Below are 27,405 nucleotides of genomic sequence, written 5' to 3'. Positions count from 1 at the left end.
TTACTCCCTCTCTTTCTCTTTCCTATATATCATTTTGTCATCTTCTGTAATTTAATTGTTTCTTTACTTGACTTTACCTGTTCTCCTGCCTGTTTGCGACATTGCATGGACACACCAATAAAACAACCCTCACACATACACACACACACACACACACACACACACACACACACACACACACACAAAGGCTTACAGAAAGGCAGTCTTGTGCAGCGGGTTCACTGGCAGTGGGAATGCAGTATTTAGCAGTTTTACCCATGTTTGAAAAACCTGTGTGCATGCGCTAATTTTGGTGTGAAAGCAGTAAATGCAAGCTTTTGTGTGTGTGGGTGGGTTGTTTTGTGGGTGTGTCCATGTAACATCACAGACAGGCAGGAAAAAAGGAAACAGTATATAGTGGCAGGAACAGAGGTCTCTGAAAAGTTTTCAGTGGTTTCTTATTCAGTTTCTCTTTCAAACTCTGTATTTGGATTGGAGTTTTAGTGCTGCTTAAGAAGAGACGTGTGGTAATTAGTGACAGCGGGTCATTACGTTGCACCGGTTAAGGAGCTGAAATTGCCGTGTTCACTGGGGTGTTGTGTTCCCATCAATGCTAATGATGGGCGGAGGCAAAAAAAGACCCTTGTCTACTGCAGAGTCATTTTAAATGGCTGTGAATGCCGAGCTTACACATTCTCATTGCATTAAAAAGTCAGTTATCATTAACAGAAGATTTTTTTAGAATATGCTTACGAATACTAATGGTTTCTTTTTCTTTTCATGTTTTTGTCAAAAAAAAGCACCCACGAGCCTCTGTATTGCCCCTGTCTATTTTCAGGAAATGGCCTGCCTCTACACCTGGCGCAAATGGCACTTGATAACAATGTAAAGTGAGGAGTGTCTGTAGAGCTGAGCCTGTGGTGAAAGCTTAAAAAAACATGTCTGAGTACCAGAAATGAAAAGACACAGGACAAGACAAAATTCCTCACAAAGGTGGGCCACTGTGAGTGGTGGAAATTAACCTGTTTAGTTCATGGTGAATGAGCTACATCTGCTCCTGTAACATTAGTTATTATATCTTCACAGAAAATTATGCTTCTCTTCAAGGTGCCATTTGATCAATATAGCCAAACTATAAGCAAACGATTCATACTAACTCATACTAAACCCTGTCCCTGCCTGGTATCAGGCCAAAGTACAGATGCAGCTTCACCCTCAGCAGCTCTGTCTCCCAAAACACCTCCACCAATGACCCAGTCCAACTCCCAACTGAAGAAGGAGGTGAGCAAATGACATGTCAGCTGATGGTAGCTCAGAGTTTGGTTATGATGTTCTTACCACTGGTGAATTAAGTACTCTGATTTTTTACTTAAGTAAAAGTAGAATTACCAGTCTAAAAATACTGGCTGAATATAAAAGTCCTAGATTCAAATGTTACTAAAGTAAAAGTTCAGAAGTTAAATCAGCAAAATGTATTAATAGTATCAAAAGTAAAAGTAGTGGGGGTGCCTGGTGGCTCAGGGCGCCGCATGTAGGTACAGAGGCTGTGTCCTCACCGCAGTGGCCGTAGGCTCAACAACTACGGCTGTGGTTCTTTGCTGCATGTCATCTCTTCTCTCTCCCCCCTTCACGCTCTATCTGTCCTATCAAATAAAGGCATTGAAAAAGCCCCCCCAAATATATATCATAACAATAGAAATATTATTTCAAAGATCATCACACAAGCTCTTTAGGTTATCGTAGAATATCATGTGATTCTTTTTGCATGTAAGAGTAATTCTGTGTTGTACGTTGTCAATGTGGAGTAAATTTTAGATACTTAAAATATGACTGGGCAGTATCATATCATATCATATCATATCATATCATATCATATCATATCATATCATATCATATCATATCATATCATATATCATATCACACACACACACAAAGTATTTTTTTCTGGCAAATCATTCAAAGGTGTATAAACTTTTTTTGCACTGACAAAAAAAAAAACAAAAAACGCCTCACTGTGGAGTCACTGAAGAGCAGAACAGGCTTTGAGAGCTAAATCCTGATTTGCCTGCAGTCAGTTTCAAATCTGATCTGACTCTTTTCTTTGCAATGGTTTTGGCTGCCGTCTCATCCCATCCCATACATACTTAACGATGAATAAATATCCTAGTATGACTTAGATCTGAAAAGTGACACTTCAAAGTCGATTTCTGGCACAAACCATTCGAAAGTGTATGAAGTTTGTTTGCACTGCACATCTGTGATACTTAAAAAAACACTTCACTGTTGCTTCAGGGGTTAACTATCAGTAATATGAGGTAAAATAAGATGTGAGTCAAAATAACCATTGACATTCCTTTAATCATACCTGGGTAGCAGAGAGTATACTGTCGTCTTTTAGATTTTGGTGCGTGAAAATAATTTTTATATTCATAATTTCGAGGATGAAATTTCAGCCCTCCCCCGGTCAACCACATTTGGTTGATTCCAGGGTTCGCTCAGATCCAAAATGGCTGACTGAGCAGCAAAATGCCAAAGTTCACTTTTAACTGTAAACATATACGCTTGTTGTCCTTCGTTTCACTTGTTGGATTACTGTCTGTTGAGAAAGATTACAGGTAAGTCCGAAACCACTGACAATTTGCCTATTTTGTGACACTGTCTTAAAGTTGAATCCTGTTTTCTGTGCGGAGTTCAGTGAGTAGCTGTTGTATCCTCAGGAGCTAGCTAAAACGTTATCTCAGGTCCCTGTTATCCAACTGGCTGCAGGATTGGCGTTTGTACTGGAAATCTGTCGGTACAACCGGGCAACATATGTGTGTGTTCCTCCATCATGGAGGAAACAGAACTTAAACAAGGACGCTCCAGGTCACTGGTTTGTTCAGAGTATCACCGGGGCTACTAACGCTGGCGCTAGCATGCTAACATCAGCGACAGTCTGGTGACACTGTTGCTTTAGAGAGCTAACTGATAGCATGCTAGCTGGAATACACCACGAGATGCTGCTCAAAATAAAGTTTTAGTTTATTTCTTTTACGCTACCTTTGAGACACTCCTCTTTTTCACGTTCTTGCATTTTGGTATGATTACACCGACATGTAATCAACGTGCTTTCATTTTAATACGTTAACTGATTTGTAGTGGAGCAAGGGGTTGGGAAAGATTAACGTTACCTGACGTTGACTACTCAGGTCGGGAACTATGTTGGTGAGTTGCCGGTGTTCAAGATTAAGTGGTGACTGAATTAACTGGTGATAGACACAGATGTTTTGTGGGCGTGCCTATTAACCAGGACATTAACGTTTGGAATGCTTCGCCTCGCTATCTCATCCCTTTGACGGTGTCTTTTGAAACACTACGATAGGAACGGGTTGTTGGACATACTTTTTTTCATTAACCACCGTTTCACTGATGCCTTCCGAAGTTATGTTGAGCCACTGGCTAAGCCAAGCCAAAAGCCAAGAGAGCACGGCTCTTGTAACATCCCCATCAGTAAACGCAGGTTTTCACAGTCAGAAAACCTGAATGTATCTAAAATGTGAGTGAATTGATGTATATTTTAACCATACAATATAATCCTCTGCAATACCATTGTTATTCCATGCTCTAATAATTCTCATTTCTTACACCTTTATATTCCTATGCATCCAAATCGTTATAAAACAAGAGTTAACATTAATGTCTAATTTGTTTGAATGAGTATTTATGAATTGTGTAGTATTGGGTTTTAAAAGTCTGTAGCTTCAAATATAAAACATGATCAGTGATATTATCATAAATTAATTTGGCTGGAACACATACCCACTGCAAGCTCCACATTACATGCCAACACTTATGTTTATATGTCTAACTTACCGGTTGCATAAAAGAAAAGAAAGTTCTCAGATCTATTTGACATCAGGTCCATAATGATAAATGATAGAAATATATGACTGATGACCAGAACATTTTTTGAACAACTTGCTGACTTTGCAGTATTGTGAACAAGCATCAACAGAGGCACCTATGTCATCAGTCCGAGCCCTGTTGATAGCAGTTTAATGTAAAGATTTATAAAATATATAATAACTTCCACAAAGTTTCTAATTAATGGGTGGTATAGGCTGTGGTTGCAATGCGAATCTCAGGACAGAGATGACAAATCACAAAGTAGGTGTCAAATGCTGTTCAAAACACTGTAAACATCCTTAACAAAATGTCCTATGATCAGTCATATATTTGTAACAATACTAATCTGATTTATAGATGGGACAAGTTAATATGTAGGCTATATACCTGTATGTAAAGTACAGTCTGATTGTTTTTACCCAGATCGATCTCATTGTGGCCACAGCTGTCAGCTGTGGTAAATTGTGATCCGCTCAGATTAATTTGTGTTTCAACATCCACCATCGATGGGAACTTATAGCCTATTGGAGGCTACAGACTTGTATCTCTCTCATCACAATAATATTCTGCACTTTTCATTTTACCCATTCATACAAATTAGACTGCTGACTAATTTTTTACCAATTAGGATTATGGTAAACACAAATCTTGTAAACACAAATTATGGGGGCTATAGAATAACATCAGCAGTAGGCATGGGCAGTATCACGGTATTGCGTTATAGCAGGGCACTTAGGAATTCCTTAGAAATTCCAACTGTGTGATTTTAAATCATACAGTTTAAATCCTGTCAATAATATGGACCCTCCTTTCTATTAACTACTTTTTTGGAGAGGCTTCAATGATAATACTTTGCATACTGGGCACATCACGTGCCAGCTGAGATCAGTGTGGAGCAACAGGTAGCTGAGCTGACCGCGACTGTTGAAGAGATCAAGACTGTGAGCGGCCAGTCAACAATGGCACATATCATCCCCACAAAACCAGAGGGATAGCAGAGAGACCACAGGGACAACAGTTTATTTTCATATCAAACCCGGTGAATTAAGCGATTATTTTGACCAAAGCGGAGTTGCTGATTGTTAGAACAGTTGAAGAAATAAATATACAACTAACAAGACCAAGTAACATGGTCAGGATTATTCCTGGCTACCACCATCACCCTAATCATAGGTGCCATGGCGTGGCCATTTTCATAGCATTTTAAATCCATATCAATTAACCACTATCTGAGATCCTTTAGGCTAATCAGTTAAGTTTGTAGCAACTCAAAAAGATGGCAAATGTAAGTATATTTTGTTTAAGTGTGTTCCGGTAAGTCTTTACATAAAATAACAAAATAACAAAAATAAAAATATACTAATTTGCAGTTATAGTGCCAAAAATGTGAATTATCCTTTAAACAGTAAAGTTTTTTCAAGAAAAAAGAGAAACAGTTCACAGGATAAAAATTAAGCCTTTAAACATCACCAAAATATGGCCCCATTACAGGGTAGTTCCATTAAAGTTTGCCTCCATTAAAGCCAGAGGCAGACCATTTCATCCTCCTGTTCTTGGTCATTCTCACCTCATTGTTTCTAAGCCAGGTGAATTTTTTCCAGCCATTGTGGACCAAAACCACTGGCTCTGTGTTAGATCATGGAAAATTAACAAAAAGTCATGTCAAAATCATGTAAAAGTTAGCTTTCCGTTAAAGAGACCCTACTATTCTTATTTTCAGATTGTATTTGTATTTTGGGGGTCTACTAGAATAGGTTTACATGCTTTAATGTTAAAAAAAACTCTGTCTCATACTGCCCTCCCGCAGCACCTCTGCCTGAGCTTATGTCCCACCTCCTGGAAGCCCACTCTGCTCTGAAGGGTCAGCAGACTCTCTCTATACACGTTCAATTCTATTTATTACATTGTGAGGAGTAGTGCACTAGAATAGACAGAGTATTGACAATGGAAGTTCAAAATGCTCGAGCATCATGTGACTCATGGAGGCTGCGAAAAGTTCTCGGAAGTCTCTGGTGGGCCATTTAAATACATAATACGAAGAGACAAAACTCTGATTTTTGCTAAATAGCAGTCAGTAACTGCACTGATTTACAATGTACACAGAGTGCATCATACGTAGTTTCATTATTATATTGTTTTTTAAAGTTAAATGTGCTAATATCTTGATTAATGTTAACAGCTATGGTTAGATTAGACTGAATAATCTCACACTTGGGAGATTCACACATTTCAGCAGCTCAAGAGTCAGAGGCAATAGAAAAAAGTGATTGAGTGCTAAATAAGGGTTAAAATATGATTAAATTAAAAAAAAAAAATTTTTTAAAAAATACAAAATATATCAAATCAATACACACTATACATGTACATATACTGTATAGTACTTTTATATGTAAAATGTATAAATTCATAGTATAAATATAAATGATGTAGATATGACATAAGTATATGTTTATGCTGACATATTTTAGATTTACCTTACTATGGTAAAGGAGCAGGTTGCTGTTTATTGCTTTCTAAATACTGACTTTAGTCTTGTACGATAGTCAAAGGCAGTCAAATCCATATTCATTCTTAATAATATAATGATTGTTATAATTTACTCACGACTGTCATCTTTATCACTTTCAGAGGGACAGAAGGAGGCCGACAGGTTACCATTAGTGATTGTAAGCTGACAGCACAGTGGGTCAATGGATTAGCAGCAGCACCAGCAGCAGTTTGTAGACATATAAAACATGTTTATTTTATTTATCTTTGTCTTTCTACTGACTTCCTAACAGCAATTAATTAATTTAATTAATATCTAACAAACTCAGAAACATAAATAGCACATCAAGCAGTTGGTATGTGCCCTTTCTTTTGTGATGTCCTCTCATATAGTCTCCACCATGCTTTGCTGTGCTGCATAGGGATGATCCATTCGTGTAGAGAATGGGGGTACGCATGCACATTTTCTTGACTGACATGCAGATGAGGAAAATACTGTTGAGTAAAGCCAGCAGAAGTAGTCTTACACTCAACACAGATTACAACTACAAAAAATATGTGAAGTTATCATTTTCAAAAACTGCATTAGAACATTTTCTTCAAACAAAGAGCACACCATTGGGAAGACTTGTATATGGTTTAATAAAAATAAGAAACAGGGAAAGGCTTGCAGAAGACAGGGAGCTGATACTCAGGATGAGGGTTCTGGGCTAGGCTACCTCATTGTTCTATGTCATTACACTACTGTGAAAATAGGAGAGTAATTTTAATACAAAATGTAAACCACTGCACGTGAATGCATGAAATAGTCAGATCTGCGCTTCAGAGGAGAGACTTCATTAGGCTGTGTGATATTACCCTCTACTGGATGTTAATGGACTGCATTAAACTAGAGCCTTCTGTGTTTTTATAACCCACTTCGAAACAGTATGCTCTTCTTATATTTTATAATGCGTAGTCATTCTTCTGATATCATGTTGGTGAAAGTAATGCGAAATTTGTGTAATGCATTACTCTCCACAGAGAGTAATATTCTAGTGACTTATTTCATTCAAATAAAAGCTAACTGCTAATATGTATAACATTTTTAAAGTAACTTGCCTAAGAATGTATATGATATATCCAATAGAATTACATCTATCATTAATATGAAACGAAGTATAACAGGCTAACATGTAAGTATGATTCCTTATTGCTGGAACTATTTGAAACATTACCTTGTTAAGTTTTCAGTTCTACAAAGGTCCACTTAGTACTGATCTGCGGCATCCTCTATCACATAGCAGTCCATCCATAGCCATTCCTCCTGCCCCCAGTGTTCCTATAGTAAGTTATCAATATACAATAACAGGATTACATAATAGCAACATAATAAAAAATATGTTCAGCATGATTAATAATATAATACAGTATTGTAACAATTTCAGTATTTAGAATAATTCCCCATTAAGCCTAGTATGTTTCATTTTTCTAAATGACTTACCCTGTGATCTCATTCAGGTCTTTCACCTTCCCTCCCCTTGCCATCAATGGAAAATCAGCTGAGCTGTAACATAATGTAGACAAATGAAGTCAACAGAATCACAAAGCTAAAAACACTAACCCTTAATCGTTTCCGTTTACAGTAGGGTTGGGCATCGAGTCTCGAACATCGATGGGAACCGGGACTAACATTCCGATTCTCCCAGAACCGTTCAAATTTTTAAATTTCGATTCCTACTTTCAATGCCCAGTTCGCTGACCGGAAGAAATAGCCGTCTAACACCAACGAAGAAGAAGCCACATGAATGATTGTAACCATGGCAACCATGGACAGTGTGCAGCAGCGCTCAAAAGTTTGGCTGAACTGTGCAAAGGAGGTTGCACGACCAACATGATTAAACACCTCAGGATTAATGGTGTAGAAATAACAGAGTGCCCCGCTGCACCGGCATTCCTCTAACCAGTCAGAATCAGGTAAGTAAAACAATAAATTACATCTGTCTTATACCAACATTGAGGCAGCAAACAAATTGTACTGCTAATATGGTGGGTTAACTCTAATATCCAGCTAACGTTAGCCCGTGTACGTTTTCATAGACAAACGGACTGGACTGGGTTTTACAAGTTGTTCTCTTTTGTTTGTTTGATATTCTGCACCAGGTTAACCCATCAGTGGGAGCTCAGTAACATGTTTAAGTGGCTGCAGCATCAGACACTCTCTGACACATAAACAACAGGATATGTGTAAATGTTTTTTCATGAGGTTTTCAAAAAGAAAGATCTTTTGTGAAAGTGTACTCCTGTGGAAAGAAACTTCATAACATTTATATTCAAGTACAAAGGTTTGATATTTATATAATGGTTGAAAATAGCCCTGTGAGAAATTCATACTAAAGTTCATATAATTAAAAAAATCATTGAGAAGTTAAGACATTTCATTGAAAAAGAACTCTTGTTAGCGCCCCCATGCAAACTTTTTTGACCCTGCCTCTTAAAAGAATTGTAATCGAGAATCGTTTGGAACCGGAATCGAAACTAGGAATCGGAATCGGAATCGAGAATCGTTCAAATTCAAACGATGCCCAACCCTAGTTTACAGTAATGTTTTTTTACATTCTGTTTAGTAGGGTTGTCACGATACTAAAATTTTCAACTCGATACCGATACTCAGGAAAATATTCGATACTCGATACTATTTTCGATACCACAAGGATAAAAAAAAAAAAAAGACCCCAATATTTAAAAGAAACATTTTTATTAACAAAAAAATACAAACATAACCTCTGTTACAACATGTAACAACAGTTGTGCAAAAAGAAAGTTTCAGGCCTGAAGTAGTGCAAAAAATAAATAAATAAAATAAACAATAACAATTAGAACAATATTTTGAGGCACTTGAAACTGAAAAGTGCACAGAACTATTCAATCACAGTGTTCAGAAAGTGCATTGTCCTCTATTCTACACTCTAGAGAAATTACTGTTTAGGTACTAGTGGTAACACTGGCCTGAATTTGCTTTCCTGTTTGCAGATTTTTGCTACAAATACAAGCATGTCAATGTGTTCCTCTGTAAGTTTTGCCCTTCTTGGGCTGCAAATGAGCCCTGATGTACTAAACACACGCTCTTAGGCACAGCTTGAAGCAGCTATACACAGGTATTTCTTGGCAGCATGGGCAAGATGAGGTAAGGTGCGCTCATGTGTTTTCCACCATGTCACCATGTACTCTGCTCAGGCATCGTTTCATATAATGTCAACTCGTTCCTGAGCCTGCATTCTGGATCCTCATCTTTGGATGCTGTTGGTGTATCATCTCCATGTTGTTTCTTTCTCTCCCCCTGAATGTTTGATAAAAGTCCCTTCAGATCTGTTCTGAATTTCTTCGTAGGCTGGGTTGCAGATAAAGGAGATGTTTGCTAACTTGGGACTCTCTGAGTCTGCTGCAGACCTTGCATATTATCCACAAGATGCTGTTTTACTTCTTCTTTTAATGTTGTAAAACTGTCCTTGAAGCGGGGATCAAGAAAGGTGGCAGTGTTCAATACCAGCTGTAGATTCCTGTCGTCATATCTGTGTTTCAGATCATCTCCAATTTTTTGCTTCAGCTGATGTTCTAAGGTGCTGCTTGTGTCCTCAATTGTTAACATGGAATATATCTTCCAGGTTAAGGGTAGGACAGAGGACAGAGTGGTATGCTTTTCCCCACTAAGAGCATCAGTAAAAGAGCTTAATGGGCTCAGTACCTCTTTTACAGTCTCAAAAATGGTGATGTCTGAATCCTTTGGCATAAGATACCACTTCTTTCTGTCCTCTGCTAAAACTGCACTGACTGCTTGCTGCTGTTCAATAAACCTATCCACCATTTCAAAAGTTGAGTCCCAGCGTGTTAGCTCATCATGAATGAGTCTGTGTTCTGGCAGCTTCAAGTCTTTTTGTTTTTTCTTTAGCTGCCGGGTCATCTTTGGTGACCTTGTGAAAGCTGCCACTGTTTTTCTCAACCTGGATAATGCTCCTGATACACTATCAATATCCAGACCCTTGTTTATGGCTAAGTGCAAGTTGTGACCAAAGCATGGGACCCATGTGAAATGCTGCTGAAATGCTTTCTTGTTATTTGAAGCATTATCTGTAGTGATGCCTGCCATATTAGTTATATCCAGCTGCCATGTTTCCTGTACTATCTCCTCCAAAGCCTCCCTTAAGCTGTCTCCTGTATGTTCTGAATGTAGCCCAACACAGCCCAGACACCAGCTCTGCATGTCCCAGGACTCTGTAATAAATTGCAGGGTTACAGCCATGAAAGAGGATGCAATCCTGCTGGTCCAAAGGTCAGTGGTACAGGAGAAGTACGGATTCCCCTGAAGCTGCTGCAAGACTGTTTGCTTTGTTGTGTTGTACAGCTGTGGGATTTCACTGTACATAAAGTGATTCCGAGAGGGAAGAGCGTACCTTGGGTTTAGTTGCTTAATAAGTTGTTGGAAGCCAGGTTTCTCCACGGTGTAAATTGGAACCTGATCCATACATAGATACTCTGCCACAGCTCTGTTTATTTTCATAGCTTCTGGGGACTTGGCATGATATTTTCAATGTTGGTCCAAAATGGATGGTAGAGTGGGCTGTGTATGTTGCCATTTGGTTGCAGGTCGACATTTTTCAGCTTCATTCTGGGACTTTAAAAGAAAAAATAACACATTTCATTAACCAACGTTTATGTAAAGTTAGTATACTGACACTGTCTATTAACCGGCCACGATAACATCAGTAATAAGTTTGAAAGGAAAGACACTAACCTGTCGAAATTCGCTGAAAAGGCCAGGGTGTCGGTCCTTCAGGTGTTTGGCCAAGTTGGAGGTACTGCTGGATTTGGTCGCCACCGCCTTGTAGCAGTGTTTGCACACTGGCTTATTTATGTCCTTCGGCTTTCCAAGCTTGTTAGCCTCGAAGGCAAAATACCTCCAAACAACACTGTTCCCTTTTTCGTTTTCAACCAAAAGTGGTTGATTTGTCCCTCCTGCAGCAGGTTATTGAGCGTGTCACGGGGAGGGGGAGGGTGCCTGCTGCTGTGTGTGTGTGAGGAGGCAGAGAGAGAAGGACGCAGCATGGGGGGGTATTTAACAAGACTGACATGTAACTCACACTGACCTGTAAAATAAATTACACAAGCCTTTTCTCCCCTTTAACTTCCCATTGTTAGATGCAATTTTCAAGAGCAGGACATTTTAAATTAGCAGTCTGTTAGTGGCTAATGGTATGTGTAGCGTCCTAACTTTAGCCTAATCTGTAAGTAGATCTGTTATTGCTTGTAAATCTACTAATTAGCGTGGGATAATTCAACATCATCCTCTAATGCACATGTTAATTTAGCTACGATATGCTGACAATATAAAAAGATGATTCTTTAGACGTCTTAACCTTTAAAAGGCCATCACAAATGGTCTTCTCTGCTGCAACTCCACTGCGCTGCTAGCAATTAATGCCGTTTCTGGGAACTATTGAGATGCTCCACATTCTGCTATTGCTGTAAAAAAAACGGTCCATTAGAATAAACTGAGATGACGCGACTTTTTCTGAAAGGGCTCTGGTTAGTAGGTAACAAAGTAACCAACGTCCACCGGTCCCTTCTGTTTCTTGAGGTTGAGCAGCAGTATTTTCAGACCTGAAAAATTTAACAAATCATTATGTCAGTAACCTGCCCACATCACTATCCTTCTTGCGAAAACGCTTTGCAATGTTAAAGTAATGACTGATTTTTTGAGCCATACCTGCAAAATGGTTACACTGATGGGATATAACGTTAATTAGGCAACCACTTTAAGGGTTGCCGAGAAAACAATGTTCACCTGTTAAAATATCAGGATGATGCTTGACAATGACGCTCTTCAGACTGGAGGACATTTCTTTGAGGAAAATTGAAGTTAATTGGTGGGTAGGAAGTGATGAAGTTGTGATGAAGCTGTAGAATGATTGTGTTAGTTTTTGCGGCTGCCTCCAAAATTAATATATAGGAAAAACCTTGTTGGTGTGTATGTGGGAGGTGTTAGTGCCACACACTGATACCGTCATATATCATATGCCCTGGTGAAATTCTGGGGAAGCCCACTTACTTATCCAGTCTCTCTTTCAAACTTGGTCCACACTAACTTGTATTCATGTTTGAGCGTTGCTTAGGTGATGATGAATGCCTTTAGTGTAATTGCATGTCCACATACAACGAGATTTACTGTCTCTCATAAAAAAAACTGTTTCCATTCACTCTGCTCAAACAGACTCACGGACTCACACATTACAATAGATAACTGTTAAATAAGATAAATAGAACAACAACAAATGCAACGAGTTCAAGCAGAGAGCATACACTGGCTCAGCCTAGCATCTTTCATAAATTGCACTCCTCACAGAAGCATCACATTTTGTTTGGCTAAAGATATGATGCCAATTCAAACTGTCATGAGGGAAGGCTCGTTAAAAAGTAGATTTTTATTTTGTTGTACGATTTTTATTTGTACAGAATCTAAAACTCGTTTTTGTTTAGTTTTCACAATATATTTTAATGCAAACAGTTACATTGCTGACATATAAAACAATAACGCTGTGATGCAATTTTATGCTCTTCAAATTAATTTTTCTTAAATCATATTTTCTATATATTTTTCAGTATTTTGTCATATCGTCAAGAATATCTTTATCGCAAAATTACCCTGAAATATCAAGATATTTTTTAAGGGCCATATGGTCTACCCCTAGTGGGTACTGTCTTTTAAAATCCTGCAGGTTCTGCTGTGGCAGCGAGACCTGCAAATGTCTTTCAGGGGGAGCAGGGGGAATCCAATGATTTTTTGAGCTACATTCACCACCCTCTGGAGAGCCACCCTGTCTGCTGCTGAACAGTTCCCATACCACGCCGTGATGCAGTATGTGAGGATGTTTTCCACAAAGCAGTGGTAGAAGGACTCCAGCAACATTGCAGAGGTTTATCCTCCTCAGCGTCCTGTGGAAATATAGTCTCTGCCGGGCCTTCTTTACCAGAGCGGTGGAGTTTACAGTCCACCTGAGGTCCTCACTAATGTGGGTTCCCAGGAATTTGAAAGTGGGTACCCTCTCCACATCCTCCTCTCATATCTTTTGTGGCAGGTCCTCCTGCTGTTTCTGTCTGAAGTCTTTAAGGAGCTCCTTTGTCTTCTTGATGTTTATTGACAGGTTATTCACTGCACATCATTCTGTTAATTTGCAGACCTTGTCTCTGTAGGCTGTCTCATCGCCATTTGAGATGAGTCCCACCAGTGTGTAGGTGTTTAGTCGAATGTATAGAGGGAGTAGAGGGCGGGGCTATGTACACAACCCTGTGGTGCTCCTGGGGCTGTGGAGATGTAAGGGCGTCTCACTGTCTGTGGGCGGTTTGTATGAAAGCCTTTAATCCACAGACACAGATGGTTACTGAGACCAAGGTCCTGCAGTTTCCTGACCAGCTTGCTGGGGACAATGGTGTTGAAAGCTGAGCTTTAATCCACAAACAACATCATGAAATATGTCCCCTTCTGCTCCAGGTGTGTCAGTGCGGTATGGAGGACGGTGTTCATGGCATCTTCAGTGGATCTGTTTGCTCTGTATGCCTACTGGTGCTTGTCCAAGTTGGAAGAGAGGGTGGATGTGATGTGCCCAAGAACTAATCTTTCAAAGCACTTAGAAATGATGGGTGTCCATGTGACTGGTCTGTAGTCGTTCAGGGAGCTGATGTTGGTCTGCTTGGGCACTGGGATGACGGTGGCAGTATTTAGACAGGCCGGAACAGTAGCATGCACCAGGGAGAGATTGAAGATGTCACTAAAGACCTCTGCAAGCTGATTGGCACAATTCTTAAGAACTGTGCCTGGGATCCCATCCGGGCCTGGTGCTTTCTTGACATTCACAGCTTTCAGGACTCGTTTAACCTCGTGTTTGCAAGGTAAAAAAGTGGTCAGTGGTCTTCAGCTGGGGTGAATTAACATTGTCCGGTCCTTTCTCGAATCGGGCAAAGAAGAGGTTCAGTGCCTCAGTCAGTGCTGCACTGTTTCCTGTCAGTGGATCGTGGCTGCACCTGAAGTTGGTTTCCTGCTGAATGCCTTGCCACACACGGGGACGGGTGTGGCTCAGAGGTAGAGTGGGTTGTCCTCTAATCAGAAGGTCAGCGGTTCGATCCCCAGCTCCTCTGGACAACATGTCAAAGTATGCTTGGGCAAGATACTGAACCCCAAATTGCTCCTGATGCTGCGTTATCAGAGTGTGTGTGAAGGATTACTGAGTAGCAGGTGGCATGTTGTACGGTAGCCTCAGCCACCAGTGTGTGAATGTGTGTGTGAATGGGTGAATGTGACATGTAGTGTTAAAGCGCTTTGAGTGGTCAATAAGACTAGAAAAACACTATACAAGTATAGTCCATTTACCATTTACCATTTACACACGCATTGGGTCTTTTGAAGTGACGTGGTCCTCAATCCTCTCCTTGTATGCCGCCTTTGCTGTTTTTATGCTTCTTTTAAGGTTACGTCTGGCCACACTGTACTGCTCTCTGTTCCCAGATCTGTGGGCTATGTCACGCTCTCTCAGGAGAAGCTGAACCTCCTTTGTCATCCAAGGCTTCCTGTTTGGGAAAACACTGATGCATTTGTTGATGGTGACGGTCTCAACACAGCTCCTGATGTAGAAGAGTACAGTTGATGTGTATTCTTGAATAAGGAACAGACTCCAGTCAGTACACTGAAAGCAGTCCTGCAGCTGTAGGGATGCTCCCTCTGGCCAGCTTTTAACTGTTTAACAGTGGGTTGTTGTCTCTTGATAATGGGGCAGTAGGCTGGGATTAGAAACAGTGACAGGTGATCAGACTGTCCAAGGTGCAGCGGGGGTAGAACTCTATATGCTTTAAGGATGTTGGAATAAACACAGTCCAGTGTTTTCTCCCCTCGGGCATTTGACATGTTCAAACCTTGGAAGGAGCAGATGGACAGTAATTGGTAGGGATGGGGATAGTAAAATAACCAAGGCACTTCAACAAAAAAAAGTATTTTGTGGAAAATTTTCAAAATTAGAAAACAGCAATGATTGTAGCACAGAGAAATGGTACAACTACATTTTCTGAAGGTAACAGCAGTCAAAAGGCCATTGCTTTGAATGACTGCAGCACATCTGCGGCCACAGGACGTCACTAGTCTCTCACACTGCTCTGGTGTGATTTTGGTCCACTCTTCCCTTCTTCACTTCCAAAGTTCGGTGACTGTAGGGGGTTTCTTGTCTAACTTTGTTGCCAAGGATTTTCCAGACTTCAATCACACTTTGGCGGCACTCACACTGTCCCCACGGCATCTGGCGCCACTACAATGGAAATAATCGATTTCAGGATTTTATGAATCGATATTGAATTGGCAAAATACATATTGCAATGCTTTGATGAAATGATTTTTTTACCCAGCCCTACTCTTGCATTTGTCTTTCGTTGACAACCAGCCTTCTTAGGGGACTTGAATGAGTTTGTGACGTTGTAAAGATGCAATATTCTAGAAACCACAGATTTGGAACGACCAACTTCTCTTGCTATGGCTGATAGCATCATCCCTTTGGCCTTTATCCGGACAAACCCGCTGCTGGAGGGTTTCAGTCACCTTAGAACGGCTCACCATCTTGCAAAGTCAGTGAAGACTGGAAAGTTAGGCTACCCTCCTCGAGCTACCACCTTATCGTGGTGGAGGGGTTTGCATGTCCCAGTGATCCTAGGAGCTCAGTTGTTGGGGGCTTTATGCCCCTTGTAGGGTCACCCATGGCAAACAGGTCCTAGGGGAGGGACCAGACAAAGTGTAGCTCACCGGCCCCTTTTTGATGAATGTGACAAATGGTTCGAAGTTACCTTTGCCTGGACGCGGGTCATCAGGGCCCCCACCCTGGAGCCAGGCCTGGGGGTGGGGCTCCATGGCGAGTGCCTGGTTGCCGGGCCTTTACCCATGGGGCCCTCGGCTGTGGAAGGTAGCTCTAGGGACATGGAATGTCACCTCTTTGGTGGGGAAGGAGCCTGAGCTGGTGCATGATGCTGAGAAGTTCTGACTAGATATAGTCGGCCTCCCCATGACACAGCATGGGCTCCAGAACCAGTCTTCTCGAGAGGGGTTGGACTCTCTTCCACTCTGGAGTTGCCACCGCTGAGAGGTGCTGGGCAGGGGTGGCAATACTTATTGCCTCCCGGCTTGGTGCCTGAATTTTGGAGTTTACCCTAGTGAATGAGAGGGTAGCCTCCCTCCACCTTCGGGTGGGGGACGGATCCTGACTGTTTGTGCCTATGGTCCAAAGGCAGTGTAGAGTATCAACCCTTTACTGAGTCTTTTGAGGGAGTGCTGGAGAGAGCTTCTTCTGGGGACTCCCTCATTCTGCTGGGGGACTTCAACGCTCACGTTGAAGTCCCCCAGCAGAACGAGGGAGTCTCCCATGCTCAAACCTGGGCATGGGAGGAGTTTGGTGGGGCCATGGAGAACGACTTCCAGACAGCTTTGGAGAGGCTCTTGACCACCATCCGGCATTTCAGGAGGGGGAAGAGGTGCTCTGTCAACACTGTGTATGGTGGGGACAGTGCGCTGCTGACCTCGACTCGGGACATTGTGGATTAGTGGAAGGTATGTGCTTTATGGACTTGGAAAAGGCATTCGATCGTGTCCCTCAGGGAGTCCTGTGGGGGTACTTCGGGAATATGGGGAATCAGACCCCCTGATATGGGCCGTCCACTCCCTGTACGACCGGTGCCAGAGCTTGGTCCATATTGCCAGCAGTAAGTCAGACTCGTTTCCAGTGAGGGGCTGCCCTTTGTCACCAATTCTGTTCATATCTTTTATGGACAGAATTTCTAGGCACTGCCAGGGTGTTGTGGAGGTTCGGTTTGGTCAAGTCAAGTCAGTTTTATTTATGGAGCCCATTATCACAAAACATGGTTTGCCTCAGAGAGCCCTTGCCCTTAGACCCTCACATCACCCAAGGAAAAACTCCCAAAAAAGAACCCCTGTAACGGGGGGGGGGGGATCTCAGGAAGAGCGGTAGAGGATGATGAGGGATCCCTCTTCCAGGACGGACAGACGAGCAATAGATGTCGTAAATAGCAAATGAAATACAATCATGGCAAAAAAGGAAAGAGAAAGAGAGAGGGGGAGAGAGGGGGAGAGAGGCACAGCAATAATAGAAACAGATGCATGTCATATTACAATAATGGTAGGTGTGAAATTAGTAATTGCACTCTATGATAATGTTGAGAGAGATGACAACAGTCTCATGCATATGTTGAAAGGGAGGTGTCCAAAGGCAAGATCACAGCATCAGCGCAACCAGGACCAGACCACAATCAGGGCGAGCGGGGGGCACAGTATCAGTACAGCCACAGCACGAGCACAACCAAAGGCAGGGTCGCAGCATCAGCACAGTTATCACCACGGTCAGGCACAGTCAAGGTTACAGCCAGGATCCAGGGAAACTAGGAAACAAGGGAGCAGGAATGCTCCCGAGAGGCAACAGGATTAGCGTAGTGCAATTCAACAGACCCAGGCTCTGTAATCGCGAGCCCCAGGTAGTGAGAGTACCACATGGCTATCACAGAGCTAAGCTAAGCTTGCAAATGGCAATGCAGTTAACAGACCTGCATGATTTCCGATGGCGGTATTGAGAGAAGGAAAAGAGCTCAGCGTATCAGGGGAAGTCCCCCGCCAGGTTAAACCTATGTCAGCCTAACTATGGGCTGGTCCAGGCAGCCTGAGCCAGCCCTAATTATAAGCTTTATCAAAGAGGAAAGTCTTAAGTCTACCCTTAAAAGTTGAAACGGTGTCTGCCTCCCTGACCAAAAATGGAAGATGGTTCCATAGGAGAGGAGCATGGTAGCTAAAGGCTCTGGTTCCTAACCTACTTTTGGAAATTTTGGGAACCACAAGTAACCCTGCATTTTCAGAGCGCAGTGATCTTGAGGGTTGGTAAGGAACTATGAGCTGTGACAGATAGGATGGAGCCTGACCATTTAGAGCTTTGTAAGTAAGGAGGAGGATTTTAAATTCAATCCTGGATTTCACAGGGAGCCAGTGCAGAGAAGCTAAAACAGGAGAAATATGATCCCTTTTCTTGCTTCCTGTTAAAACACGAGCAGCAGCGTTCTGCACCAGTTGGAGAGACCTAAGAGATTTGTAGGGGCAACCAAATAATAGGGAATTACAGTAATCCAGCCTAGAGGTGACAAATGCATGTACTAATTTTTCAGCATCTGTTTGGGAAAGGATATGTCTAATTTTTGCGATGTTACGCAAGTGAAAGAAAGCCGTCCTTGAAGTTTGTTTTATATGGGAGGCAAAGGATAAATCCTGGTCAAATAAAACTCTGAGGTTCCTTACAGTTGTGCTAGAGGCCAAGGTAATGCCATTTAGAGAAATTACATTGTTGGAAAAGGAGCTTCTGAGTTGTTTTGGGCCAAGGACAATAACTTCAGTTTTGTCTGAATTCAACATCAGGAAATTACGGCTCATCCAGGCTTTTACATCCTTAAGACATGTTTGAAGTCTAGATAGCTGATCAGTTTCATCTGGTTTCATAGATAGACATAATTGCGTATCATCAGCATAACAATGGAAATTTAAAGAATGTTTTCTAATCATGTTGCCTAGAGGAAGCATATATAAAGTGAAAAGGATTGGTCCAAGCACCGAACCTTGTGGCACTCCAAAGCAGACCTTTGTATGTGCGGAGGGTTGATCATTGATGTGAACAAATTGGGAACGATCTGATAAGTATGACTTAAACCAGGCTAGTGACGTTCCTTTAAGGCCAATTGAGGTTTCAAGTCTGTGCAGTAAGATTTGATGGTCAATGGTGTCAAATGCAGCACTGAGATCTAATAGGATTAAAACAGAGACCAGACCCGTGTCAGAAGCGAGAAATAAGTCGTTATTAATTTTTACTAGTGCCGTCTCTGTGCTATGATGAACTCTGAAGCCTGACTGAAAGTCCTCGAACTGTTGTCTTGGAGAAAGTCACAGAGCTGATGAGTAACCACTCTCTCAAGGATTTTAGAAATAAAGGGGAGATTAGATATCGGTCTATAGTTAGCTAAAATCTCAGGATCGAGAGTGGGCTTCTTTAGAAGAGGTTTAATGACAGCTACTTTAAAAGACTGAGGTACATAGCCTGTTAATAAAGACGCGTTGATTATATATAATAAAAAGTTGCCTAATAAAGGCAAAACTTCCTTAAGGAGCTTAGTTGGGATGGGGTCTAGTAGGCATGTTGATGGCTTAGATGCAGAAACCAAAGTATAGAGTTGATGAAGGTCAATGGGGGAGAAATGGTCCAGATAAATTTCAGGCCTTGCTGCCATATCCAGGCTATCTGCGTCAGGGGTCAGGTCAGGTAAGGGCAAGAGGTGATGGATTTTATCTCGAATCGTTATGATTTTATTATTAAAGAAATTCATAAAGTCGTCACTGCTTAGGGCCGAAGGAATACAAGGCTCTATGGAGCTGTGACTCTGAGTCACCCTGGCTACAGTGTTGAAAAGAAACCTGGGATTGTTTTTGTTTTCCTCAATTAATGATGAATAATAGTTTGCCCTGGCATGGCGGAGGGCCTTCTTATATACTTCAAGACTGTCCAGCCAGACTAAACGGGACTCTTCCAGTTTGGTAGAACGCCAATGTCTTTCAAATTTTCGTGATATTTGTTTCAATTTGCGAATCTGGAGGTTAAACCATGGAGCTAATTTTCTTTGTTTCATTATTTTCTTCTTGAAGGGTGCAACAGTGTCGAGAGCTGATTGCAGTGAGCCAGTAGCATTATTGATGAGACAGTCAATTTGAGAATGACTTAAGTTAGTAGTAGTGTGCTCAGTCGTTGTAAGACATGGTAATGATGTCAAAGCAGAAGGAATTAGTTTCTTAAATTTAGCCACTGCTGAATCAGATAGACATCTAGAAGAGTAGCTCTTACTGAGAGGCTTGTAGTCAGGTAATAAAAAATTGAAAGTTATTAAATAATGGTCTGACAGAGCAGGAATCTCAGGAAAGACTAATAAATCTGCAATATCGATGCCGTATGCAAGGACTAGATCGAGGGTGTGATTGTAGCGGTGGGTGGGTTTATGTACACACCGACTGAAGCCTATTGAATCCAAAAGTGTGGAGAAAGCAGAACTAAGGCTATCACTATTAACATCCATGTGAATGTTAAAATCCCCTACGATAATAATTTTGTCTGATTTGAGCACTAAACTTGATATAAGCTCAGAGAATTCAGATAGAAATTCAGAGTATGGGCCGGGGGCGCGGTACACTATGACAAATAGAATTGGCTGTAGAGTTTTCCAGGATGGGTGAGAAAGACTAAGAAAAAGGCTTTCAAATGAATTATAGTTTGGCTTAGCCTTAGTGTGAATTGCTAAGCTTGAATCAAAAATAGCAGTGACTCCCCCTCCTCGGCCAGTGTCCCGCGCAACGTGACTATTTATATGACCAGGAGGAGTGGATTCATTCAGGCTAACGTACTCTTCAGGACAAAGCCAGGTCTCAGTGAGGCATAATAAATCAATATGATTATCCAATATTAAATCAGTGACTACATGAGCCTTGGTTGATAAGGATCTAATGTTCAAGAGTCCGCATTTAATTCTCCTGTTATGATGCTGTATGACAGGAGATGATTTAATTTTTATGAGATTTTCATGTACAACTCCCCTTTTGTTTATTTTAGCATTAAACAAATGATGTGGTCGGGGGACAGACACTGTTTTTATAACATTTAGATCATGGGTGTGTGACTGTGCTAGAGGAAGCTCAGAGAAGCGTGTAAGACTGCGACTCTGAAACCTGGTCCCAACTCTGGTTTGTCATGGCTTTGGGCCTCTAATAAAATCGGCCAGATTCTTAGAGAGTAGAGCGGCTCCATCCAAAGTGGGATGGATGCCGTCCCTCCGGATAAGACCAGGTTTCCCCCAAAAGGAGTGCCAATTATTAACAAAGCCCTCATCATTTGCTGGACACCACCACGACAACCAGCGGTTGAGTGCTGACATGCGGCTAAACATGTCATCACTGGTCACATTGGGGAGGGGTCCAGAGAAGATTACGGTGTCTGACATCGTCTTGGCGTACTCACACACCGACTCTATGTTAATTTTAGTGACCTCCGATTGACGTAACCGGGTGTCATTGCCGCCAACGTGAATAACAATCTTACTGTATTTACATTTAGCCTTAGCCAGCAGCTTCAAATTTGACTCGACGTCGCCCGCTCTGGCCCCAGGGATACATTTAAATATGGCCGCTGGTGTCACTAACTTCACGTTTCGTAAAATAGAGCTACCAATGACCAGGGTTGTGTCCTCGGTCGGTGTGTGGTTGAGAGGGGCGTACTTGTTTGAAACATGAAGGGGGGGTGGGTGGTGTACTGTGGGCTTCGGCTTACTATGCTTCGCTCGGACAGTCACCCAGCCTCCCGGCTGCACGGGGGTTGCCGGGGGACGGCTAGCAGAGGCTATGCTATGCCGGTCCGCACCGGCTACAGGGGGCTTGCTAACTATCGCAGCTAAAGAGGGATTATCCATGGTGCGGAGCCGCGCTTCCAGATCGCTAAGCCTCACCTCCAGCGCAGCAAATAAACTACACTTGTTACAGGTACCACTAACACTGAAGGAGGCAGAGGAGTAACTAAACATCTGACACACTGAGCAAGAGAGAGCAGAAGAGGGAGAGGAGCAGGGAGAAGCCATCGCTAACCAGAGCTAATGCTAACGAAGCTAACCGGCTAACAGTGAGAGAGCGGTTGTGAATACACAGGAAAAACTGCTGGGAGGAGGAGACAGCTGTGAGTGATTAAGTAAAACTTATGTGAGTTTTCAGTCACAGACAGATAAAAGCAGCCGAAGTAAGGAACAAGTTAGAAGATTAGCTGAGAATCGCTCGTAGGAGCAGCTCAGAGACGCTACCAGAGGCACAGACAAGATGCACCGGAAGTGATGTAACACGCTTACCCCCGCAGTACGTCAGCACGTCCAGAGGCCCATCAGCCTCAGGATTGGGTCACTGCTTTTCGCAGATGATGTGGTCCTGTTGGCTTCATCAGGCCATGACCTTCAGCTCTCACTGGATTGGTTCGCAGCCGAGTGTGAAGTGGCCAGGATGAAAATCAGCACCTCCAAATCCGAGGCCATGGTTCTCAGCCGGAAAAGGGTGGAGTGCCCTCTCTAGATCGGGGAGGAGATTCCCAAGTGGGGGAGTTTAAATACCTCGGTGTCTTGTTCACAAGTTGGGAAAGGATGGAGCGGGAGATCGACAGGCAGATCGGTGCGGCGTCTGCAGTAATGTACTCTGCAGCGATCTGTTGTGGTGAAGAGGGAGCTGAGCAGAAAGGCAAAGCTCTCAATTTACCGGTTGATCGTCGTTCCCACCCTCACCTATGGTCACAAGCTTTGGGTAGTGACGGAAAGAACAAGATCGCAGGTGCAAGCGGCCAAAATGAGCTTCCCCGTAGGGTGGCTGGGCTCTCCCTTAGAGATAGGGTAAGAAGCTCGGTCACCCAGGAGGAGCTTGGAGTAGAGCCGCTGCTCCTCTGCGCTTAGAAGAGCCAGATGAGGTGGCTTGGGCATGTAGTTAGGATGCCTCTCGGATGCCTCCCTGGTGAGGTGTTCAGGAAATGTCCCATCGGTAGGAGATCTCACGGAAGACCCAGCACAAGCTGGAGAGACAAGGTCTCTCAGCTGGCCTGGGAATGCCTCGGGATCCCCCGGGAAGAGCTGGACGAAGTGGCCAGGTTGAGGGAAGTCTGGGCTGCCCTGCTTAGACTGCTGCCGCCGGATAAGCGGAAGAAAATGGATGGATGGATGGAGATAATCAAGGAAATTAGCACCAGGTGCCAGATTAACACCAATAACTGGGAGGTATCTGAAAGTATTTTCTAATACAGTATGTAACTCATGAAATATGCTTAAAATACTACTCTTTTACTCCTGTTTGGATAATTTCAAATAGGTCTACGCAGTGACCTCGACATTTAGGAAATTGTAGGTTGTTCTCTAATATTGATCTCCAGTGTACTATTCCCAAAACTTCTTAATAATCTGACTCTTTATTGATACCACTGTCAACACTTTTCTGCTATTTGGTAGAAAGACAAGGCGACATTCTGTTAATTTTTTTATATTTTAATTGAAATATTTACTTTGTAAAAACTTGGCATCAGTAGTCTTAATTATCCCACTGCTGCTATGTGTGGATAATGATGAAGACGGTGCCAACTATGCAGCAGCATCAGGTTCTGCATTTAGGTTTAAGCTGAGTCAAGTCAAGTCAAGTCAATTTTATTTATAAAGCCCATTTACACAAAATACGGTTTGCCTCAGAGGGCTTTACAGCATATGGCATCCCTCTGCCCTTAGACCCTCACATCACCGAAAGAAAAACTCTCGAATTGGATGAACAGTGTTGATGTGTTGATGTGTTCCCCCTCTTGAAAACCAAATTTCTTCCTCACTTGGTTTGGTTATATGTTTTATATTTTGATGTGCACCTCCTTACAGGTTGACCATATTCAGCTCAAACTTGGTAAGAAAAGCTTTGAGACCTTGACGATGCCTGCTTGTGATTTCATTGGTTTTTCATGAACATTGTTGCCATGGCAACATGGTCTTTGCTGCCAAACAGGAAGTTGTTGTAACTTCACTTTGCATCAACTGAATCGCCCCAAATTTTACATGCGTGATCAAGGTGCAGCCCTGAACACATCAACATGTCAATTAAGTATGAAAACACAGCCCCACCAACTGGAAAAAGAAAGTAAGCCTCTTAAAACAACTATAATTTGATTTTCATGTCATTTACATGGTTAGATCCACAAATGGTGTAGACCAAGAAGATGTGCATTTTGTGTGGTCTCAAGCACCACCTAGAGGCCACAGGAAGTGTTACCCCTCATTAAATATCTAACTGAAGGATCGAAACTCTCTGCCTACTTGTTCTGATGTCCATGAAAATGAAAGATCATTGGACATCAAAAGTTATTCAATTCTGAGTTTTTGTCATACAGTTTGGGTATGGTTAGGATTTCAACTTCGATGTTTTGCCTTGAAACAGGAAGTTGTGGTAAGTCACTCAGACATTGTCTAATCTGCCCCAAACTTCTCATGCTTGATGAGAGTCCCTGCCCGATCACATCTGCATGGCTCATTCTACTTACCGGCATACCACTACCCACTGGAAACCAGAAGTCACATGAATGTCAATGCAGTATTTGCCACCAAACAGGGAGCTGCTGTAACTTCAGTTTGCATTAACTGATTAGCCCCAATTTTTTTATGGGTGTGATCAGGTTGCAGACCTGAACCCATCAACATGTCAGTTAACCATGACACTCAATGTGCCACCTACTGGCAACAAGAAGTATAACACAACTTGTAACACAATTACTGTTTGATTGACATGGAATTAACATGCTTTGGTCTACAAATGATGTAGACCAGGAGACTTAGATTTTGTGTTCTCCAGTGCCGCCTAGTGGTCATAGGATAATACTACACCTTGTGAAATATCTCACGCAATGGTCCAAACTCTCTGCGTGCATTTTCTGACTTTCACAAAAATTGATCAGAAGATCAGGACAGTTGGAGTCACGCCAGCTTTAATGAGGGCTCGAGCATGGAACTGTGTGAGGACCCTCTTGAAACCGAAGAAATTATTATTATTAATCTTTATTATTTTTCTCTCAAATGAATTGCCTTTTTGAGGGCTTTATCATATTCAGAAAGTCATGAAACTTTACATACTTATCAGGTTTGGTGAAAATTTTTATATTTTAATGGTCTCGTGCATGGGTGGGAGGAAATGCATCAGTGGCGCCCCCCTACTGATGTTCAATGAAGGAGCCCCCACAGCACGTTTTACCTAGGGCTGTGAAACACCCCAAGACCGACAAAAAAAAGTCTCAAAAGAACTTTGACATCAAAGGTTATTCAATTCATGAGTTTTCATCACACCGTGGGACCCTTATGAGGCATCTAATTTGCATGATCTGCCATTAACCAGGAAGTAAACAGGAAGTGGTATGTAACTCAGCTGTGAATAGTGCAATCAGCCTCAAGCTTCACATATTTGATAGGAGTCTTGCCCCCACATCTATATGACAATTTGAAGCGATAATGAGAGCGCCACCTATTGGCACAAGAAAGGCAAAGTTTTACAGTAAGATGTCCCGCACGTAGCAGGTTGACTCGATTGATCTCAAAATGGTCTCAAAAAATCTTTAAGACGTTGATGATGCTTGAAAATTAATATTGAGAGTTTTTATTGAAAGGCGTTACCGAAGTCGGGTGGACAATTTTGATTTTTCGACATGACATCAAAAACTGTTGTAACATTGCCCCAGATGGTTGGATCTTTACAAAATGTCACAGATTTGATAAGAGTCCAGGCCTGAAGATATCTGCAGTGCAATTTTGAATCTTACTCATAGCGCCTTTTATTGGTAGCCGGAAGTTACTTTTTTTAGTCTTTGATTTTTCCCCTGTAGCAGGTTAACCTAATTGACCTCATATCCAATTAGAATACTGTAAAGACCTTTATGATGCACAGAAATTACACTTCTGAGTTGTTTTCAAATGCTGTTGCCAAAGTTACTCATTATTTGCCATAAAACTGGAAGCACTATTTGAGAGGCAAGGCATGCACCAAAACTCACCAAACTTAGCACATATCAGAAGTCCTAAAATGTGATATTTGTGATTATTTTTGCACTGATGTGCCAAAATGGCTTTGTAGCGCCCACTACAGATTTCAAGTGCACCCCTGCTCTATGTGAAATGTACCATTTCACATAGAGCAGGGGTGCTTACTTGATTTAGAACTACAATACTTGGGAGGCATGTGTACCAGCCCAAGACCTACAGAAACGCCTCTTTGACCCATACCCTAAACCCAACAGGAAGTCGGCCATTTTGAATTGAATGTGCAATTTTGGCGAATTTTTTGCCATTTTTAGGGCTTGCAATTTTTCGATCTTCGTCCTTTAATATGATACTCACTGAGCCACCTAATGTCAACAGGAAGGACACTTCAGACCACAACTATCCTTTGATTTTCAAGAAGTTTACATGTACGTAAAAAGGAAGTGGTATGTAACTCTGCTGTGAATGGTCAAATCTGCACCAGACTTCACGTTTGATAGGAGTCCCACCCTGAACACATCTATATGACAATTTTAAGCGATAATGAAAGCGCCACCTATTGGCATAGGAAAGGCAAAGTTTTACCCTAAGACATTAGCAACATTATGGAGCATTTTGGCATCAGTGTTTATTTTTTCCAATATTGCTGATGAGAAAACTTTGTTCACCAACCGTATAATGCAAAATATGATGGCTGGTGGTTTAGAAATTGTGTCTACAGTTTGTCCAGCAGAGTGCGCTCTTACTCCATTTTTAAACTACTCTCAGCACTCAAGTACCTTGTGACAGAGAGCGTTGCAGAACAGTGGATGGTGGTGCAGTCAGTGTTTTCACAGTAAGCAACATTGAAATACATACTGTGAAGTTAATAAACAATGGCCTCATCATTTTGCAAACGTACAAGACGACCTAAGGTCCCAGAGTGATAGGAGGAGAGGACTATTAATGTGCTGACTTTATCCCTATTTAGCAATTTTTCGGACCCTCTCATTGGCGTTGTATTTAGATAGCAACAAGAGACACATTTAGACTTATTTAGATCATCAGGGGACAAGGACAAAATATACTGTCATTTAGTTACGTCATTGTTGAACTACTCTCAACACAGTGTGCACAGCAGAGTGAAGTGGAGCAGCGTTTTTTCACAGTAAGCCACATACATAGGGAATACTGATGGCACAGCTTCCGGTTATAACTGCGTTGACATTCCAGGGGGGTTAGTAATACCGTTCAAATTTTAGCTATCATGATAACTGTGCGTGATCGCAGTGCTTTGAAATCATGGTAAAAACTGACGGTGGGATCCCAAATAAACACCTGCCGAGCACCAAATGTGATCACTTATCTGAAGGTTATTCACCACACTTGCAGGTAAATATTTATGCC

At 42.0% G+C, this 27,405-nt stretch overlaps 1 protein-coding gene across 2 annotated transcripts in view; it reads left to right on the top strand.

Moving 5' to 3' along the window:
* The first annotated feature begins 2,484 nt into the window (after positions 1-2,484).
* Positions 2,485-27,405, top strand: part of LOC121954281 (bifunctional heparan sulfate N-deacetylase/N-sulfotransferase 2-like) — a 58,411-nt gene continuing 33,490 nt past the window's right edge. For both annotated transcript variants that reach the window (XR_006106560.1, XM_042501666.1), the window contains exon 1: positions 2,485-2,594. The gene's annotated coding sequence lies outside the window, so the exon portion shown is untranslated. The remainder of the gene's footprint in view (positions 2,595-27,405) is intronic.

The sequence above is a fragment of the Plectropomus leopardus genome, chromosome 15, assembly GCF_008729295.1.
Source record: "Plectropomus leopardus isolate mb chromosome 15, YSFRI_Pleo_2.0, whole genome shotgun sequence".
Taxonomy (NCBI): domain Eukaryota; kingdom Metazoa; phylum Chordata; class Actinopteri; order Perciformes; family Serranidae; genus Plectropomus; species Plectropomus leopardus.
This window is presented reverse-complemented; position numbering and strand designations above follow the sequence as displayed.